Source organism: Ovis aries, chromosome X (genome assembly GCF_016772045.2).
Source record: "Ovis aries strain OAR_USU_Benz2616 breed Rambouillet chromosome X, ARS-UI_Ramb_v3.0, whole genome shotgun sequence".
NCBI classification, from domain to species: Eukaryota; Metazoa; Chordata; class Mammalia; order Artiodactyla; family Bovidae; genus Ovis; species Ovis aries.
The window spans coordinates 124,394,998-124,403,960 of record NC_056080.1 but is presented as its reverse complement, the minus strand read 5'-3'; positions in this window follow the sequence as shown (position 1 = coordinate 124,403,960).

Sequence of the window (8,963 nt, the reverse complement as noted above, 5' to 3'; positions counted from 1 at the left end):
ATACTTGGGAAAAAAGGATTTCTAGGTACGTCTTATTGGTCACTTTCTTTTGAAGCGTTGTGTGTTGGTTCTTTATTGGTCCCTATTTTCTAGGTAGACCACAAGTTCCTGAGCGTTAAGTCAGGAGATTTTGGTCTGGGGTCTGATTGGTTCGTGGGTGGTGGGGTGAGGTCAGGGGATTTCCAAAGGCTCTTTTCCCAGAACCTTACAAAATGGAGTTTTTCTGTTAACAAAATGGAATAGCTTAGATTCTTCAGCTACAGAGAACTCTCTGTGTCACCTTCTCAGATGGGACTTTCTCTCACTCCAGTGGTTTGATTGCAGCTTTCTTGCCCCCACAGGAATTGATGCACAACTGTTAGCCAGCTTGGCAGAAACATCATTCTTCTCCTTTCTAGCAGGGATCTCCTTGCTTGATAGGTATTTACTCTAGCAAAGAAAGGGTGGCCAGCTGATTACCAGATGCTCTTATAGGTTGGATATGAATCACATGTGGGTCTTATTTCAGCAGCACGGTCAGCTAACTCTGGAGAGTTGAGGATTTTTTAATTTTCGATCTTCAGAAAAGCATTTCTAGCTTAAATAAAAGAAAAGAAAAGAAAAAAAGAAAGCTCTGCATTTGTGTCAACAGGGCCAGCTTTCAACAAAGCTGAGAGTTGGTTGAGTAGTGTCTCATTGATGGGTTTTCATTCTCCCTTTCCATTTCTCTCCTCTCTCCCTCATTCCAGAATCCCATGGTTTATTCCCACACGTCCTTCATCTTTGTTCACTTTTTTTAAAACCTAATATTCAGGCTTATACATTTTAATATGTGGTCCCTATAAGGCATGATTTCCCAAATAGCTTGGCAGCTGACAGGGGAAATCCGTGATAGGAATTGTGCCCACTATGGGAGCTCCTGGGGCTTCCCTGGTGACTCAGATGGTAAAGAATTCACCTCTAATTCGGGAGACCTGGATTCAGTCCCTGGGTTGCGAAGATCCCCTGGAAGAGGGCATGGCAATCCACTCCAGTATTCTTGTCTGGAGAATCCTCATGGACAGAGGAGCCTGGCAGGCTAAAGGCCATGTGGTCGCAAAAAAGAATTGGACACGACTGAGTGAATAAGCACAGAACAGCACAGCAGGGAGCCCCTGGGTCTGGGAGGTCCCTCATATAACCTCATGTGTTGCCCACTCAGCCAAAACAATGTGAGTTTCGGACTCCCAAAGCAAATCCCATCCTGAGCCCTCCAGCTTCAATCCCTGGCTCCACCTCACTTCTTTTCTTTTCAATCCAAGTGCAATGTGTAGAATGAAACCAGAAGAATAAAATAAATCACCTACTATTAGGCTTGAGAGGAGAATAAAGAAGGGCAGGGTGGACATTGTTTGTTAATTAGCATTTCCTGAGAGAATACTATGAAACTGGAAATGCTCTTGGCACTTTCTCACTCCCTACCTTATTTAACCCTTCAGCATTCCTAGGAGGTGAGTACTTTCATCCTGATTTTCCTGATGGGGGAACTGAGGCTCAAAGCAGTTATGAAGTGGCAGAGCCAGTGTCTGCAGGCCAAATCCATACCTGGGCCACCGGACATACCTGCTTCAGTGTATCTTACAAAATGCCTACCAATCTTACAACTCATCTGTATCTCTTGAACAGTCCTCTGTGCCAAATGCTGTGCTGGGACTGGGTCTATTACCAGAATAACTTGAATCAGCCCCAGGTGATCAAGCACCCCAGTTTTCTCAAGATGTAGGGTGTTGAGTGCTAAAACTTTCACTGCTAAGAACAGAGCTCTGCCTTCAAATCCTTTGCAGTAACATTCCTTCCCGACTCTGGTTCAATGCCATCATGTATTAATAGATAACTAAAATCGGCTATGGTCCAATGTCATCGTGTATTAATAGATAACTAAAATCAGCTATGGTCAGAGGATTTATTCCACAGAAATCACTAAGCTCTACAAATTAGGGCCTTGTTTTCTTTCCCAAGAGAGCTCATTGTTAAGCGTTTATTGGCACACCATCACCTACAGTCTAGTAGGAAATACATCTGAGTGGATATGTGGAATCTATATCTAGCACGGTACCTGATGCACTGTAATAACAGGAGCTAATGTGTATTGAGAGTTTACAAAGCACTGTTCTGAGTGCTTTAGCTAGATTAACTTCTTTAATCCAGTCTTTGCAACAACCATATGAAGTCAGAACTATTGTTATCCCTGTTTTACAGATGAGGAAACTGAGGCACAGAAAGCTTAATTAAGTTGCCCAGAGTCATGCAGCTACTAGGGCTTCCCAGGTGGTGCTAGTGGAAAAGAATCCACCTGCCAATGCAGGAGACGCAGGTTCAATCCCTGGGTCAGGAAGATCCACTGGAGGAGGGCATGAAAACCCACTCTGGTATTCTTGCCCAGAGAATGCCATGGACAGAAGAGCCTGGCAGGCTACAGTCCATGCGGGCACAGAGAGTCAGACACAACTGTGCAACTGAACACATACAGCTACTAAATGAGCAAAGCCCCAACTCAAACACAAGTATGCCTGGTTGTAAATCTGTACTCAAGGTAGCCTGTGAAGACAGAAGATCCAGGATGAATAGAGTAAAGGTGTCGGATCCAGGTAGGCCCTTGAGACAGAGGCAATGAGCCAGTTTTGTGAGATGGTGTTGAAAGACACACATATACACCTATTACTTAAAACAGTGCATGGGGCATTCTAAGTGCGATATCAAGTATTTGGGTTATTTATTATTGTTGTTGTGTCAGGGTCTGAAGAGGAAAGGAGCTCAGAGTTGAAGTCCATGGTAACAGTGACACAGGGCATGCGGATCTCTTCCTACTGGAGCATAGTTGTTGCTTCAAGAACATGTTGAAGACTGCTAGCTTGGAGTGAGGACAAAAAAAGGTCATGCATGTTGTTTTTTGGGCATTGAATGAGCTACAGAGTTCTACTGGAGTAGCTTCTTGGGCCTGAGTTTGTATCTCTTTGATACAACAATATTAAAATCTCTTGAACACATTAAAACCCAAAGTCCTCTTTCATCCTAAGAACTCCACAGCCATTCCTCAAAGCTCTGGACCTGCTGGGTATACCATATTATTTCCAATAACTAGCCTCAAATGTCTTAGGCCAGAGGTTTTGACTCCCTGCTAATTCAGCTTCTCAGAGAGAACTCCCTTTGGCCCTTGACTTCTGCTGGCCAGAATACCATATTTCATCTCCTTTCATTATGAAAATTCATATTCTTCACTTTATTTCTCTATTCTGCTGCCAGGGTTGTTTGTACCCCCTGGGACCTAACTCATTTGTCACCTGAATACTTGGGACCTGAGGTGTTTGGGAAGGATAAGTGCTGCCTTCTCATGAATGTGATGGGAGATCACCCCAGTACTCAGGACTCATTTGTCTGTCAGGCATGTAACTCTTAGAACCCAATACCCAGGCTGTGTGAATGTCTGCAGCAGCCAGTGTGTGGGAGGGTTTCACCCAGCCTCCTAATGCCTACAAAAGCTCTGCTGCTCCTTGTGAGAAAGGAAACAGGCTAAGTCATCTCTGCCAGGATTCCTGCTGCTGTAGTACACTTACTCCTCTGATTGTTGACCTCTCAGAGCGTGGACTGCCCTTACGGAGTCCTATGACTTGGACGGAAAGAGCAAGAGGTGGAGCCAGACTTTCCTTCACCAATCTAGAACCTTGACTAGTTTGAAAGTTTTGTTCAGCTCTTGCGCCTGTGTGATGCCTGATCCATTGTTTATATAGCTCAACAATTGACAGTTTGGGTTCCAGAGGTAGACTGTGGATTCAAATCCTGGCTCCACCACACCCTGGGTCGGTTATGTAACTTTTCTGTGGTTCCATTGTAACAGGGATAAAATGAACATAATCAGAATAATGGCAAATAGGAATACGGTGAGAAATAAATGTGATCATCCATGTAAACATCTTAGAGTGATGCCTGAGTATATAATAAGTACTCAATAAATATTAACTAGCATTGTTTATTATTGTTTTTATTATCTTACCCAGGGGATAGAAAACTTTTTCTTCTGTGAAGGGCCAGATAGGAAATACTTTAGACTTTGCAGGCCAAGAGAAAATGAAAGAATATTATTATCTAGCTTCATCATAAGCATCATAAGCACTTGTGATGTACTTTCATCATAAGAAAGTAAAATGATTCCCACAAATTTTTATTGAAAAAACTCTAAATACAATAATGATTGGGTGTGATTTTTGATAATATGTGCAAAGTCACTTCAGTTGTATCTGACTCTTTGCAACCTTATATACTGTAGCCCACCAGGCTCCTCTGTCCTTGGGATTTCCCAAGTAAGAACACTGGAATGGGTTGCCATTCCCTTCTCCAGGGGGTCTTCCTGACCCAGGGATTGAACCTGAGTCTTTTGTGTCTCCTGCGTTGGCAAGTGGGTTCTTTACCACTAGCACCACCTGGGAAGCCCATTTTGATAATATAAACCAGCTAATGAGAAAAATGGAAAACTTTTTTAAAAATAACATTTCACTTAATTTGGTTTTGAGTTAGCATTCCTGCTGCTACTGCTAAGTCGCTTCAGTCGTGTCCAACTCTGTGCCACCCCATAGATGGCAGCCAACCAGGCCCTGCTATCCCTGGGATTCTCCAGACAAGAATACTGGAGCGGGCTGCCATTGCCTTCTCCAACCTGCCATTAAATCAATTGCAAATGCTTATCTGTAAAAATGAATTTTAGGGAATTCCCTGGCAGTCTAGTATTAGGACTAGGTGCTTTCATTGGAGTGGGCCCAGGCTCAATCCCTGGTTGGGGAACTAAAATCCCACAAGCAACCCGGCATGGCCAAAGGGGGGGGGGAGCTATTCTTAGTTCATGGGCTAAAGAAAACCAAAGAGTGGCTTGATTTTGACTCTTGAGTCTTAGTTTGCTTACTTTGGATATTATAAACCTCATCAACAGAATGTTTATCTATCTGGAGGATGTCCTAATTTATTACCATGATCTGACCTTGAAAGAATCCAAAGTCTGGACAGTTCTGTGTCATCTAAAGTAGCACCACCTGAGAAGACCTTGAAAAACCCAGAGGTGACTTTCTTAAACGAAGGCCTAGACACCCCAGTCATTTACATAGTGCCTGACAAAGTGCCAGCCCCATCAGATTGGGACCCTCAGGTCATTCAAAGTGGTCTATTGATATCTGAAGTTGATGGAGAATTGCTATTTCTTCTACCCCATTTTACTACACTCACTGGCCTCCAGGTTAACTTTCTCAAAAGAGAAAAATGTTTATCTGGTTCTCATCATCGCCCTAGTTCTCTAGTAGTTGGAGCCACTTTTCATCTCTGACCTCATGCAGGCCTCCTAGACATAACTATTCCCACACTATCCCAACCAATATCATAAAAACAACAATCAATGCCTATCTAACTTAGAACCCTGGCTGCATCACTGTCAGTGTGTGTGTGTGTGTCTGTGTGTGTGCACTCAGCTGCTCAGTTGTGTCTGACTCTGCTACCCCATGGACTGTAGCCCTCCAAGGCTCTTCTGTCCATGAGATTTCCCAGGCAAGAATACTGGAATAGGTTGCCATCTCCTCTAGGGGATCTTCCTGACCCAGGGATCGATTCCGTGTCTCTTACATCTCCTGCATTGGCAGGTGGGTTCTTCACCATTAGTGCCATCTGGGAAGCCCGTTGTGGATATAGTGGTTCACATTTTGAACTGTTACTGACTGTCATTGTATATCAAGCCTTTAGGACAGCTTGGAGGACACCCCATCTAAGTCAATGTCCTTACTAACTCCTTCGGCTCATACTGTGGTCAAAGGCATCCTAGAAATCTTGTTTGTGTGGGTGAGCCACAGCTTGGGGAATTTTCCCAGGCTTTTGTTCTGCACTCTGTTTAACAGCAACAACTAACATTCATTGCAAACTTACTGTGTGCCAAACACTATATATGACATGTACTTTGTAGAGACTGCCATTTTTAATTCTCACAAATATGCTATGACTTATGTATCCTTTTAAATCTCTATTTTCACAGATGAGGAAACTGTAGAACTGTAGAAAGGTAAGAAATTCATCCAAGGCCAACAGCTAAGGAAATGGCAAACTCAGAATATAAAGCAAGTTTAATTTAGATGCTCAAGGCCATTCAACTTGTCTGTGGTGGAACTGAGTAATAACCAAGCCCTCTCTGGCTTTTAGGTAATTTCTCCCCTCTCTACTCTGTTACCTACATCACAGCTTCTCCTACCCAGCCTATTTGGCCTGATATTTAGATTTGACTATTTGCCTGGCCTTCATTTCAATTTTTCTCCATAATGTTGCCGCTTGGATGAGCCAACTCTGTTCTATCTTCTGCAGACTGCATTCCAGCCCAGCACTATCCCTGTGGGCAATACAAGTTCCAGTGACAGCACATGCATGCTAAGTCACTCACTCGTATCCAATTCTTTGTGATATGATGGACCATAGCCTGGCAGGCTCCTCTGTCCATGGAATTCTCCAGGTCAGAATACTGGAGTGGATTGCTATTTCATCGTCAAAGGGATTTTCCTGACCCAGAGATTGAACATGTGTCCCTTATGTCTCCTGCATTGGCAGGTGAGTTATTTACCACTAGCACCACCTGGGAAGCCCAATGACAGCATGCTCCAGTCTAAATCCAGTTGCTCCAGAGCTCTACTTATCTGGAAGGAGAAATCCAACATTACTTCAGAAAAAAATGGAGTAAGAGGGAAAAATGGAGGCAGCCTCACCCTGGTAGGTTCTTCCACAGACTTTGGTTATCCAGACCCAAGAAAAATAATAACTGATGGTAATCCCATCCTCCAAGCACTGGGATAAATGCTTTGCACAAATTATTTCATTTAAATCCTCATGAATGTTCACTGAATGTATTGTGGTAACCATTTCATGGAGTAAGCAAGACACTATGCTGTACCCTTTAAACTTATACAGTGCTGCAGGTCAATTATATCTCTACAAAACTGGTAGAAAATATAAAAGTCCTCATAACAATCCTTTATGTTTTAGTACTATTGTCATTCACATCTTTAAAGATGTGGAGACTAATATTTGAAGAAATTAAGTGACTTGTCTAATTTCAAAGAGCTAGGTTTGGGATTCAGGTCTCTTGGATTCCAAGCCCCACACCACCACACTCTACAATTAGCTTACATGATCCAGAGCAGGCTGTAGATGGATGCCTACTCATGGCTACACCTGGCTGAGATCCAACACTGATAGGCACAGAATATCGTAACTGCCTATTCTCTGAGAGGGAACAATTATATTTCCTAGCTGGAGAAGCTCACATACAAGTATTTCTCTTGTACCATGAACCAGCTCTGATGGCCACTGTGATCCATTCAAGTCAAGATCTTGAACATGATTTTTAGTAGGGCTCCATCACTGACAAGACATCTCCAACATGTCATCACTTGTGATAGCTGCTTCTAAGTCGAGGAGTAGACTAGGAGATCCAAAAGTCTTCTGCCTCCACTTCAGATCTCCAAACACCCCTAGGATCTCAAACATCTCACAGTCAGCTATTTCTAGCATATTCCCTTTTTGTAACTTCACAAAATCCTCAGAGTGGCAGATGCCCTAGGGAAAAAATCAATCGTGTATTTAGCACCAGCTCCCTATCTATTTCAGCTGTGTTTATTTTGTTTATCAAAATAATCTTCTGGTTCCAAATTATCCAGCTATATGGTCTTTGGTTACTGCTGTCAATAATCATCCCAATTTTGGAGGACCCCATTCAAGGTCCTTCACGTTTGTATCTGTGAATTATTTACTGCTTGTAGATGTAGAAGTGAGGTTGAAAACATCAACCAAGTGCTATCTAAAGGAGTACCTCTGCTCTTACATCTTTTACTGGCAACATACTAGCTTCCCTCCTTACTATTCCCCAGTTATCTCAAAACTTATCACATTCATCCAGCCAGAAATTCTTATTTTTGCAGTAATTATGACTTTTATATTCACTGCCTTCCTCACTCTCCCATACTATGTAGGACATAAGAAGCTGTAATTTACCAGCATTTTGAAGGTCAGGACATGAAGCATACTGGACAATTCTGGGTCCTTGAACAGAACGTCACCATGGGAGACAATCACACATACAAAAACACCACCATATGGGGCACTCAAGGTAATGAACATTACTGACACAATAGGTTTCCAGCTAACCCCTTTATGTGAATCTATGTATCCCATTTACCCCCATTCCTTGCTATATACCATCTACTGAAACTTCACCTCTATATCAGTGGCTGGGTCCTCAGATTCAAGGAAAGCAAAGTCAAGGACCAACAGAGATAGGATAGTAGCCAATGGGCAGCAGTGCCCAGTGACACCCTCCTATATACTTACCTATGAGGTGATCTTGAGAGTCACCAGTTAGAAAGATGCATTGGTGATAGTCATTCACATAGTGGTGACTATAGGTTAAATAGGCAACTGGGTTCATTGATCAGGGTTTGATCTACCAAGCAGTAACGGGTCCTGAGTATACCCTATCCTCAGTTAAGTGGCAGGGTACACTGGCTCCCTTTTGACAAGCTGGGCTACCAGATATATTTCTCAGATTAGTTAGGAGGCCAAGTACTTTCTGAACTTGCAAGAAGTATAAACCTTACTCATCCATGTCTATAGGCATACAGGACATAATTTATTGTTGCTGTTCAGTTGCTCAGTCATGTCTGACTCTTTGTTACCTCATGGATGGCACCACACCAGGCTTCCCTGTCCTTTACCATCTCATGGAGCTTGCTCAAACTCATATCCATTGAGCTGGTGATGCCATCCAACCATCTCATCCTCTGTCATCCCATTCTCCTCCCACCTTCAATCTTTCTCAGCATCGGGGTCTTTTCTAATGAGTCAGCTCTTTGCATCAGGTGGCCAAAGGACTGGAGCTTCAACTTCAGGATCAGTCCTTCCAATGAATATTCAGGATTGATTTCCTTTAGGAC